The following is a 13,269-nucleotide window of genomic DNA, read 5'->3' as shown; positions in this document are numbered from 1 at the left end:
GCAGCACCTCGCACGCCCTACCTGGGAGCCACAGCCCGCAGCGTGCTGGAGAAGGCAGCTCTCCTTGCAGAGAGCAGGCTCAGGAACAGTCCAAAAGGGCCCTGCTGGCATTCCTGTAGACATCAGGGGAACTCAAACCAAAGCAACCTGCAGGCGAACACACCTGAAAGGGGATGCATCCCAAAATGTGTGCTAGGGTCACTGCAATGAGGGACTCCCTGGAGGATCTGCAGCCTGAGCACAGGGCTGCTGCTAGAGGCAGTCTCTAACAAAAAAGCCTGTCATAGGCACCTCGCTAACCAGTGACAACACCCACATGCTGTTCTTGACATCCTATTTTATAAATAGCGCTCAGTTTTTTCCTTTACAGCTTATAAAGAGAGAGTAAAACTCATTCACAGACTTCTGGTAGAGATCAGAAAGAGCAGTGATTCAAGATGTTTTTCTTCCAGCTAACCTGAAACCTCTTCCTCAGCAAGGACTCAAATCACAGAATATGTTGAGTTGGAAAGGACCCACAAGGACCATGGAGCCCAGCTCCTGGCCCTGCACAGCACCTTCCCCACCCTCACACATAAAATGTGCTGCTTCCCTGCATTTATTCTTTGTTCATTTTAATCCAATACTGGTTTTGCTCTCTCTGCATACATAAAAATGATAAATCTACTATAGTTTTTAGTCCTTCCATTGATTTATATTTTCTTTTATCAAATTACTGGTTTTGGCCAGATTTTTGTAACAACAGAAATAAGCAGAAGTTTCAATATTTACACCAAAAGAATTAGAAGTGAGCTTTTCCGGTACAGTGAAACTGTTCCTTAACCTGCATTTCAATGATTTGTAGAGCTTTCTGTTGTCAAACACAGCTAGTTGTAGGGATTCTCTCCTGTAGCCTATTTCAGTATTTTCATGGGGGTAGTAACAATACTGACAAAAAAGAATATTTTGAAAAGTTCTCCCCTATTACAACATCACTGTAGGAGATATTGTGGCCTTGAACAGACAAAAAAAAAAAAAAAAAGTAGTTGTCCTCCTATTTTTTGGAATCAAGGGCAGGCGCAGGAGGGCTATCAGAGACCACTACACAAGCCTTGTCCACTGTTTGCCATCCATAATGTAACCAGGGTGTGCTCCTACTTGCATTAAGATAAAACCTGCTCAGCTCCAAGGTCAGAAAGATGCACAGTGGCCACCCAAAGCCTGAGCATTTAATTGTTTTAAAGATTAATCCTTTTTTAGGTGATTCTGTGCTAATAATGAACAGCACACCTGCAGGTCTTGAGACATGACAGAAATAGAGCCACAGACTCATCAAACCAAGGCTCACTTGTATTCTATGAGTATCTGAAAGCACACAGCAGACTCCACAGTCCATCTGTGTTCAGACCCATCCACTAGATGTCAAGGCTTAGATTTAGCAGCAACAAATTACTGCAATACTAATTGCAACCACAGGAAATAAAATGTGGGCCAAAATGGAAAAAAGATGTAAGGTCGCTGGCCTAGATGAGGAAATCTCTGCTGAATGACTCTAAAACCTGTTTTATTTCATTCTTATATTGGGCAAAGTTTATGGGGCAAACATGTAATTTTTTTTTCAACATTGAATTTGAGAGGAAAAATATCTTAGAGTATCTTAAAATGTGTTCAGAGGAAGCTGAACACATTTTAAAGGTGTAACTTCCTTTCCTTTCAAACAGGCTGAGAGAGTTGGGGTTGTTCAGCCTACAGGAGAGGTGGCCCCAGCAAAAGCAGTTTCTGAGCACCAGAGGGCCTAGAAGAAAGCTAGAGAGTGACTTTTCATGAAGTGATAGCACAAGGGGTACACAAGCCCTAAACTGGGACAGGGTAGGTTTAGGTGAGATATTAGAAATTCTTTACTGTGACAGCACCGAGGCAGTGGAACAGATTGCCCAGAGAAGCTGTAACAGTGTTAAAAGCTAGGTTGGATGGTGCTCAGAGCAATCTCTTTTAGAAGAATGTGTCCGTGCCCATGGCAGAAGGGTTGAACAAGATGATCTTTAAGGTCCTGTCCAACGTGAACCATTCTGTGATTCTAGGATTCTACGTGCTTACATATGGTAATAAACTCACCTCTCACTCTCTTCAAGAAGAGTTCAAAATACAACTTCTGCTTACAACTTGGTCAAAATAGGGTATTGGTAGCCATTTCAGAAAAAAACTTTCACAACCTTTATTATCAAATCTCACGCAGTACCCATCAAGAGAAAAATCAGAATTGCAGTGTGGTCAGCTCAGAAAACAAATGTTCTATGATCATGTTGTGAAATAATTTTATTTAAAAGAAGAGCTTCACAGAGTTGAGATTTTTGAGTGCAGATTCTACAGATGGCCCTCATGTTGTAGAACACTGTCTCCAGAGTTGCCATATTATGGTCCCCAAGCTCCATCTCAGCCTGAAAGATTTTCTAAGTAATATATGGAACAAGGTATTGATAAAAGACAACTAAGGAATAATTATTTCCTATTTACAGACTACAACAAACAAAGACATAGCAATATCTTCCAGCAAGTTTAGTACAAACAAATTATTCTTCTGAATTAATAACTACCTTGTGAACTGATTTAAGCATGACATTACAGAAGACTATAGTGTAAAGAATGAGTGGTAAGAATAATAAGAATAATAAAAATCAAGTAAAACTGAATTCCCTCATGGTTCTTTAGACAGAATATCTCTATGCAATTTCTGACACAGAATGCACAGACAGACCCAGAGAGGTCACTCCTTTGACATGGGGCTCTGGGAACTACTTATCCACTAACAAGTAGTGTATTTCCACATGTAGTAGTTCTTTTGATAGCCAGACCCTTGTATCTCTCAATCCTGTAAATTTTTTACAGGATAGTTTACCTAAAAAATAAGGACATAAAACACCACATGGGATGAGCAAAAGCATCTTACTTCTACTCATATTTACACCAAAAGAATTAGAAGTAATCTTTTGCAGTGTTTACAAGCCCTAATAGACAGAAGTGCCCCAATGTAGAAAGCTGGGCACAAATGTAATAAGTCATTAGTCCTGAGAGCTTTCAGCTTTTTGAGTGGTTGCAAACTACACCTGAACAGACCCTCACCAAATTCCGTCATTCCATCAGTGCACAACTCACATTTGATCAGCCAAGAAGAGCAATATAACTAATTTCCTTTAAAAGCACAGAAAGTGTCAGGTATTATGTAGTAACAGAAACACAGAAATAATAATAATCACACAGAAGAGTACTGGAGAGTCTCATTCCAAGCAAACAGACATTTAAATTATTACCTGAGTCCAAAAAGGGTTCATGACAAGACCACAATACTTTTCTCTCTATTAGACTTCTTTTTAAGAGGCATCAAGCAGCCTTACAGTCACAATTCCTCTGTTCTCTCCAGTACTTGGAGAATACAATAGAAATAAGCAAATTCAATTTCTATCCCATTCCATCTAGAAATTAATTCCTTTCTTGTCATGATCACAGAAGATATCCCTTACTTTCTTCACAGGTGCTACTTGTAAATCCTTGCAGCAGAGTTCTCCTCCCCCTTTAACATGGAGCCTAATTAACTTCTGTTTCCCATTTCTGTTTAAGATGTGCACTCCCAAGTTCCTAATTGCATAAATTCAATGTATGTGTAAGAAGCACATTCTGCACGTTTCCTCATGCTATCTCAAATTAGAAGTATAAGCAATTAAATATCTGAATGAGCCAGTAAGAAAATAAAATCAGAATTAAAACAAACAAACCAACCACTAAACAAAAAAAAAAAAAAAAAAAAAAACACAACAACAACAAAAAAAAACAACAACCTTCATGAAGCCTTAAAATATGCAAGCATAAACTGAGAGAGAAAATTTCCATGGTTCTTCAGAGATGTGAAAATTCACAAGCAGAAGGCACAATCTTGCTACCAGGTGCAAAAGAACTATAGAATGCTCTAGCTTGCTCTTTCTAATAAACATTCTATACAACCAAAATAGAGCAGAAACAATGAGTCTTACTCAAAGCATGAATACAAAATTTTGTTCACTACACACTAAACTATAATATCAAATGTAAAGTTAACTACTGAATGAAATTATTAACCAAATACTTAAAGACCAATCAAAAAGTTCATTTCCTTTCCTCAATGAATTTTGCATGTCATTTTTATTGCATTAAGATGCCAGTAAATTTGATTATTTCTTGCAAAGATTATTTTTTTTACTTCCTCTATGCAAAAGAACAAACATCTGATTTCAAAATGAAAAAATGAAATATTTAAATCAATATGCTGTTTTTTTAAAAAATTTATAGTTCTTTCAGGTTTTTGTACACCATTCATTATAGAAGAAAAATTCAGCGTAAATAGGAAAATGATTTTAAATCCTGCCGTATGGTTTTTAATGACATCAGTACTGAAAAAGCACTGGAGAATGCGGGCATCGATCCCGCTACCTCTCGCATGCTAAGCGAGCGCTCTACCATTTGAGCTAATTCCCCACTTGAAAAAAAAAAAAAAAGAACTTTGAAACGTGAAGATACAGACTATAAACTTACAAAAAACACAACATAACTAGGTTTGGTTATAAAATTTGTTGTTTCTTGCTGAGTCATTCTTTCCACTCGCCAACAACTGCAGCCCACAGCTGCAATCATGGGATCCATGTTTCAGCATGGACACTACCAGAATAATCCTATTCATCCTTTTATAACACGAGTCTTTGTTATTTAGCTGGTTTCATACAAGAAGCTCTTCAAAAGACCAAGTTACTTAAAAGAAACCAAATGTGTGTTTCTAGGGAAAAAAAAAAAAAAAAAAGCGCTACTTTTATTGAACAACTGTTCCAAATTCAACAAGGAAAACCCTTGGTCTTTCCAATTTTCAGGGCTTGCACATGTAAAGACTGGTTCAGGAAATGTTTAATAAAGGAAAAAATGTTATATGCTTGAATGAAACAGAGTTTTATAGTCAAAACTTACATATATGTGTGTGAGCAGATATATATATGCACACACACATCCTGCATATAAATATGTATATATGCATACATACATGTTTTTGGAAGGTGTCTGGCTTGTCTGAGGTGAGAGAGTCAAGTGAAATTAAAGCAGATCTGTACTTTTCTGATTTATTACACCTCACAAAATGCACTTCCCTATAATTAATACATTAGTTTTACCAGCCTTAAAACACTGACTTTTTGAAAAATGAACGCACCGGTGCTCACTGACTTGACGCGCAGCTTTCAGCTTATATCGTAGGCAGGGAACGTGATGAGGTACGACCCTCCCCAATCTTTACCCACAGCCCCTGGCGCTGCTCCTGCCCCCCGAAAACTGCACCCACAGCCCCCCGGAGCTCGGAGCCCCAAAGCGCTCCAAAGCCCGGGGCGCGGCGCCGCCAGGGAGCCGCGGTGCCCCGGCAGCAGGAGCCGCTCCGCGCCCGTCCCCGCAGCTCCGGTCACGGCCCCTGCGGCTGCGCTCCCTCCCGGACACGCTTCTGGCCTCGGCTCCTCGCCTTTGCTTCCCTGCTTCCTCGGCACAGCCCTCTCTCCTTCCACAGAGCCTTTCCTTTGTGTTTCAAAATGCCCTGCCGCCTGCTCCGTGCTCTGCCGTCCCCTCCTTCCCCCAGCCTCCTCACTTCCTCTTCAAAGGATTACAGGATCGATTCGGTTGGAAAGATCTCAGAGATCATCGAGTTTAACTTCTGCCTTAACACCACCAAAATGTTAACTAGACCATGGCATTAACGGCCACATCCAGTCTTTCCTTAAACACCCCCAGGGACAGTGACTCCACTACCTCTATGGGCAGCCCATTCCAATGTCTGATCACTCCTTCTGTGAAGAAATTCTTTATGATGTCCGAGCTATACCTCCCCTGGTGTATCTTGCACCTATGTCCTGTTGTCTGCTCCCTGGATGTGAGAAGAGGCCAACCCTCATCTGGCTACAGCCTCCTTTCAGGTTGTTGTGGAGAGTGATGAGGTCTCCCCTGAGCCTCCCTTTCTCCATGAGACACATAACATAAACACTTGCATCTCCCTCAGCCTCTGCTCAATAGGAATGTGCTCCAGGTCCTCCACCAGCTCTGCTGGCCTCTTCTGGACACACCTCACTATCCTTCTTGGTGTGAGGGTCAAGAATTGAGCAAGGTGAGGCCTCACCAGTGCTGAGTACAGGGTGGTAATTGCTGCCCTGCTCCTGCTGACCACACTATTTCTGATATAAAAATAATATGAACACACCTGTAACAACTTTCACATATACATAACTTGATCGACCCAGGTTTTTTGAGCTGAACCGCACCAAAGTGGCTGAGCTCCACTTTACATCTTTCCCCTACTTATTTTAAACACAGAGACCTCTCAGGTATCTCTTTGAAGCATAAAGTGATATACCAAGCAAGAGAGCTGTGTTTGGCTCTGGTTCTCTGTAGGGTGAGAAGAGTTTACACTCTCCACCTGATTTGTCATGGAGTGTTCACTTCTGATCTTCTCCATAAACTCTCTCTGCTCTTGCACATACAGACAAATTATGGAGCCCCTAATCTACCACCCAGTGACTTTCTGATTGTTGCTTGAACATCTTCCCTTACAAAGGAGATTGTTCCTGCACTATGTCGGCACTAAACCAGACAATGGCTCCTTGTTAAGCCAGGCCGCATTGCTCACTCCACAGATGGGAGAAGTTACTCATCCATCAAGTTTAAGACAGGCCAAGAAGAAATTAAATTAAAGCTTGAGTGAAGGATCACCACCTGACAGGTTTCTAACCAGCCTGGCTTGTTTTTACATCATTTACTGGCTTCTGGTGATGCTGAATCATTTTATGTACCTTAGCCCTGACATGTGATGAATGGCTTGGAGATACTGTACGTGCACATCCAGTTGTTCCTGGAGCTGGATTCTTTGGCAGGAGGCAAGACAGACTAGAAATAACTGAAACTAAGCCACTGTCTTTATGTGGCAGTATCCACTTCGTGCTTGACAAGCTTCAGCATTGTTTTGCTACAATTTTTTGACAGTGAAAACCACAAGAAAATGGGAAGGGGAAGAAAGAATAATGTATTCAGAAAAAAATATAGCTGTCAGTCCAAGAGCACTAATGGACCAAGTGAGAGTAATAATCAGGTACAAAGTTGCTCTGGGTTTATGGCCAGCTGTATGTTTAAGCTATACTTGATTTTTTTGGATGGTTGTTGGTTTTTGTTTGTTTTTTTTTTTTTAAACACTAAAGCTAGTCCTGTCAGTGGTAAACCCAAGATTTTTGAAGGGCAGGAGAGGGTGATTGATTGTTTCTAGTTCTTCAGTACTTGGAGAATGTTAAAAAAAATTAAAAGCAGTGTGAAAATGATATAACACTTGTGAAGTAAGGAGAGATCTTTGCCATGTAAATAATTCATTCTTCTATGGCAGCTGCTAGAACATGCATAGTCATTTCTGTAGGTTTTCTACTGAAAACACTAGGTGGACAATTGTGATACAAAATTCAGCTAAAATAAGCCACTATTTTTTTCACGTGATCTTATTTATGAAGCATGAACCACCTTGGATGCTCATCTGGGCCTAAAAGCAGCTGCTTACTTGATCATCTCTAGGAATTTAGAGTGAGTTAGCTAACCAACACTTATTAGTCCATAATTTAGCAGTAATGACAAGGAACATATTTAGACCAGTCATTCCTGACTAACTTCCTGGTCAAGTCTTTGGATTAAAAAAAAAAAATCACCTTATTTTTGTCTTTATCTTCAGAAAAAAATAAAGTTTTCTTCACAGGAAGTTGTTTAGAAATGGCTGCTAACAAGTCAAATGCTGCTGTCATCCTAAAGGACTGGTAAACAACTCAAGATTCTGCATTGATCTTGCTTCAAGTTGTTGAACACCATTAACATTTTTTTTCATAGCCTTTTATTTATTTGAGATGTGTTGAAGTAGCTGTAATTTTACTAACAACATTTAGAAAAATAACTTAAAAGTTACATAAAAATAGCTCAGCTCTTGCTGAAAGAAATCAATGAATTTCTGGTTTTTCCTTATTTTACTTTTTTCAGGAAAACTATCTAGCAATTCACAAAAATAGCAAGGTTATAAACAAACAGGAGGTGGGTTCTTGCCAAAACTTCAGAGATTCCAAGGAAATGAGGAAGAAAGGGTGTAAGCTGGAGCACCTTAGCCTATGCAGTTAAACCAAGCCTACTGGCTGGATAAACTAAAGGTGGGTTTTACCATTTACTGCTAAAACTGCCTCTTCTTGCTGACAGTCAACTTGATATTTGGTGTCAACAGTGCAGAAGCTGAGATTGTTTGCGAGACAGGAATAGTTTTTACAGCTGCAAATAACCCTTATGTTCTATAGTCTCTTTTAAAAAAACCCAGAAAGTGACAGAGATATATTGCATATCCAAATTATTCAGAAGTCATGTTCTCAGCTGTTAGAAGCTATCAGGAATTGTGGTTAGAAAGTGGAAATTCTGTCCTCCTTAAATGCATATTGATGTACATTATTTTAAATTGTTTTTCAACCTCCACCCTCAAAGCAATGCCTAGGAAAATGCACTAACATAAACCTTATCATGAATTTACATTATAAAAAAAAATATTTAGGTCCATTTAAAGGTGTACACACTCAGCTGATATTCCTGCTACTTACAGCTATTGCATTGGGAAAACTAGGATAAAAATCTGCTCTTTCCAGCATTATTTTTCCTCCCTGATGATACAGAAGGCAGCTTCATGGGGACAGAAGAGCTGGCCAACAGGCAGGTTGGTGGCTTTTCTTTAGGACACTTTCCTGCCATCCCAACAGCTGCCTCTTGCATCAGGAGGCCCAGCTACAGCATTTCCCTGTTCACATGATGACAAACCTCCCAGCGCTGCCTGCTCACCGCTCCGTCTATAAAGGAGTAAAAGGAGGGCAGCAGCTGCCCTGGAGGAGAGAGTTGCCATTGGGGTGGGTGGAAGGTTCCAGCACAGGGCAGGGCACGCTGAGTGCCTGGGAAGGGCGGAACAGAGCCCCAGTCCTGAGAGGCTGGGAAGGTGGGAACATGTGGGCAGGGGAGCTGGGTCTGCTGTGCCGTCAGCTGGAGCGACTCCGGGCTGAGACAATTGAAGGACACAGCAGGCAGAGGAGGTTTGTGCACAGCCTTTTACCCCGGGGCTTTCTGGTCGTTTTAGTGGGTCTCACAAAATCTAGTTTTGGAGTAATGGAGGTGCTTGTTTGAAGGAGGAGGTGCAGTGGGCAGTGCAGCTCCTCCACAGGGCAGGTGGTTTTGTGGGTCCTGTGCTGCTCTGCCACGACTCAGGCTCCAGTCCTCCTTCAATTGTTCTCAACATCTACAACCACACTAATCCTATACTGCATTTGTAAATTTTAATGGCTTTTATTTTCTTTACTTCTGATACTGCTCCTCCAGAGTTCACTAAATGTGTAACACTGAGAACAGGAGAGAAGTGGAAGACTCAAATCAGAGGATAACTTGGGTTGAAGTGGGTGCTACTCTAAACTTTTTGTAGTCTTAATTCAGCATGGCTGTGCTGTTTTGAATACACTGTGAGCAGGTAGCTTCATCAGTGAATGCAGATCCTCAAATTATAAGTCTGATTTCCCTGTTCTAGTTTAAAATTATTGTATGTCATGGTGGTATATAAATTTAAAAAAGGAAAGCTCTCATCTTTTCATATGCACCTAAGTAATCAAATGTTAAACATACATGAACTTCAGTGAGTTCTGTGTATCTTAACCCTCTAGTCTTTGAACACTGAAGCCAAGTACATTTTCAGTTCCTTCCCTATAACCAGTTCCTTGGAGCTTTTTATAAATACTTGATTATTATTTATTTATTTTGATGAGGTTATTGTTTTTAAAACTACTCTGTTATTCTGAAAAAAAAAAATCTCATTTAGTGAGTATGTAGTTCAGTTATCCTTTATCCTTAGTAAAAGCCTCAGGATATAGGGATCTGAATCTTCTTAAGTCTTCTAAGCTATGAAAAATCTTCGTTCTCACCCCTGTTAACTTTGGCACAAAAAGTGAAAAGTGGATAAAAATTGAAAATGTAGAGAGTTTGTTTACTATTCTGTGGAGATCAATGGCTTGGAAGAGACACTAAATGAGCATGAGGAAAATCTTGTATGTGCTGTTTAGAGATAGCTGATAGGCCAGATGGCCTAATAGCTAGCCCACATTCTCTGCTAAGTGGAATTTTAGGGAATGTAGAGAAAATTTAGATTCTTACAGTGGTGATTTAGAAGACAAAGGTTGCAGATCCATGAGATTCAGGCATATGCTTTTTTAACAACTTTGTTTATTGCTATTAACGATTAAACAGTTTGTTTTGTATGTAAAATTAGTACCACTGTTTTTCTATGTTGTCATCCTGTTTATTTCAAGGAGGGCATTGTACATGCAGCATGATGTTGAAACTTTTTAAGACACTGATTAAGTTAGTAGGGATACAAGGTGTTCCAGAAAAATTTGGAGTAAGTCATAATGTGAGTCTAAAAAACAAAACAAACCTAAATACATAATTATGTTAATGTATGACTTCCTGTTTCCCCATCTGAAAACAGAATGAAATCTTTGCCAGTCTGGAATCCATATGATAACCTGGGTGGAAATCTAAAATCCATGGATCCTTTTAGAGAAAGAGAATGGTAACTTGTATGTTTCTTGGTATTTCAACTCCCTGATAGAGATTTTACAGGTTGAAATAATGAGGGTGATTTTTGTATTGGTCCCCAGGGAAATGACAGAGAGTAGCATGAAATGATCTTGCTCAGAGCTGTGCTCTGAGATTACTGTCTTCTTATTAGTGCACAGAGAGCACCGTGTTAACCTAAATGCTAATCTGGTAAATATGTACAATGAACATTTTGGTGTCATGCTTTTTACAAAAGCAGTATATTTAATATTAATTATTTTGACTTTTGCAAGTTTCTGTTGTGACTGCTAATGTTAACTGAAATTACTTAGGATGGCTGGCTAAGCTGATTCTTTGACCAATATTAGAGAATTTTTACTGGTTCATAACCTCCCTGGTGAACTATACTGCTTTTCCTTAAATGTGGTAACTGCAGTAGCAAATACTATGAAAACTAGCAAATATTTCTAGTGTTTATTATGCTTTGAGTTTTGAGGTTTTGAGTTTTTTTTTCTTTTTGGTTGGCTCTTCTATTCTGGGATTTCTTTAGCATGTTTATATCCTGTGCTTTGGGTATGACTCAATGAATAATGGCAAAACTTAATGAACAAGCAATAACATCTTCACCAACAAATCAAGTTTTATTCTCATTGTGGCCATTAAAAACAGAAATAGGGATTCTGGGAGGTTTCTTCTGACTCATGTCATGTTTCTTGTGTTGCTTTTTATGTGATTCGGGTGCTGTCTGTTGGATTTTGAGGTTTTTGTTCATGGTTTTTTTCCCTACAGAGCATGGTGTGAATTTTGCTGCCCAATTTCATATTTTGATACTACTTTTCAGTAATAATCTCTGAGGTCCAAAACATGTTTCCTTCAATGCTTTAAATATGGGATAAATACTGGATACAGAACTGGAGGCATACTTGTTTCATTTTAATGCTCTGTCACCTTGAAGGTTAAGCTATTTAACAGAATGAACTGAATATACTAGAGCCATCCTTACTCATTTAATTACTGCTTAATTTCTGAGTTTTGCTTGATTTTAAGTAAATTTTACCCTACCTGTTGCGTTAAAGCCATAAGACTGTCAGTGCCTAGTCACAAATTGAAAATTTCAGTTTGTGTGCTGCTTGGGGATTCCCTTAATTAAATCAAATAAATGTGCTGTACCTTTCAAAATCTGGCTTGATGAAACCCTGGTCTTGCCTGGGCTGTGTTCTTACAAGCCTGACACAGACACAACCAGAAGGGTTCTGTTTGCTTGCTTGTTTTATAGCATCGGTGGTTTTGAGACTTAAATGGTTTTTGTTCAGAAGGAATACTAAGAAAAATGTAAAATGTCCCAGAATAGAAGGAGCAGCAAGCTTCCTTGCTTTGCTAGGCACACTGACCTGTGGGGCTTGCAGCCAGCCAGTTGCTTAAATCTCAGTGGTATCGGACTTAGTTGCCTCATGCGAATTAATTTCAGATGCTTCTTTCCACATAGATTAAATAGGAAAGGGAAAAATTTTCTTTTTCAATTAGAGCGAGGGAGTAGGTGGCAATACACTGGAATTTTGTAATGGAAGAATGTGCACAGAACTTTTGGCATATATCTTTAGGGCTAGACCAAAGACTGAAATTTTCTTATTTTGTTTTCTGAAATAACTAAGTCATTGAAGAGAGGATATTTGAAAGATCTTTATTGGTCAGCATGATTCACGTGTCTTAAAGTATCCTGCAGAAATCAAGAGCTGTTTGTGTAGTTATTTAATAACTTTCATTTCAGATATTCCTTTTTTTTTTCCAGAAAAGCAGATTATTTAATATTGTAAATGTAACAAAAATTCACAACTCTCTCTTGCTGTTTGTGAATCCACCAAACAGAATTTCCACTGCTGTTTCATTATAGTAAAAATTTATATTTTTTTACATTTTAGTTATGTATTTTTGATTTTTTTAATGTATTTGTGTGAGTGTGCTTGTCTCTCTGGTGATAGCATCACAACTTAAAAATGCCTGAGAAATATAAGTAAATAATGTGAACTATTGTTTCCTGGTGTTCATTTGGTGCTTTTTTTTTACCTCCTTTTATAATGTGAACCCAGCCTCTATTGCCACAAGAGAAAGAACTGGAAGAACTCTACCTATTCCATCATATATATTTTATATTGTAAAATACGAAGAAGGATAAAGTAATTTAGCCAATGGTCTTCCAACTGGGGATTACAAATAGGAAAAATCTGGTTTAGAAAAAATACAGTATTTAAATATATCCAGATTTCTCTTAAGCAGTAATAATTGTTTGGTGCGAACCTAAGTCTGCAATTGCCTGGAAACACAAGCCCGGATGTTATCCAGATGCATCAAAGTGCCTGCGGTTGCCTCAAGGAGTCCAGATATCAGGCAAAATTCCCACTACGGCTGTCAAAAGCAGTACTCTTGCAGGAAGACCTAATTGTTTCTGCGTTTCTCTGGAGGGCTGAGCGCTGTTATTGCCTGCCCGTGACTTCGAGAGGAGATCAGGAGAGCTCGGACTGCCCAGCTACCGGGATTTGGGGAGGAAGTTTTGCTTGTGTTGGACACCCAGCAAGGCGGCGCAGTGACCCGGCAGGGGGGGAGCGGAGGCAGGAGTGGGCAGTGAAGGGGCCGCGCAGCCCGCGG

General features: G+C 39.5%; 1 non-coding gene across 1 annotated transcript; it reads right to left on the bottom strand.

Moving 5' to 3' along the window:
- Positions 1-4,412: 4,412 nt before the first annotated feature.
- On the bottom strand, positions 4,413-4,485 carry TRNAA-AGC (transfer RNA alanine (anticodon AGC)). Its single transcript has one exon. It is a non-coding gene; the product is annotated as a tRNA-Ala (tRNA).
- Between the last annotated feature and the right edge of the window lie 8,784 nt (positions 4,486-13,269).

This window comes from Lonchura striata, chromosome 2 (assembly GCF_050655825.1).
Source record: "Lonchura striata isolate lonStrDom1 chromosome 2, ASM5065582v1, whole genome shotgun sequence".
Lineage (NCBI taxonomy): Eukaryota > Metazoa > Chordata > Aves > Passeriformes > Estrildidae > Lonchura > Lonchura striata.
Note: the sequence above shows the minus strand (reverse complement) of the source record. Positions and strands in the feature narration are given on the sequence as shown.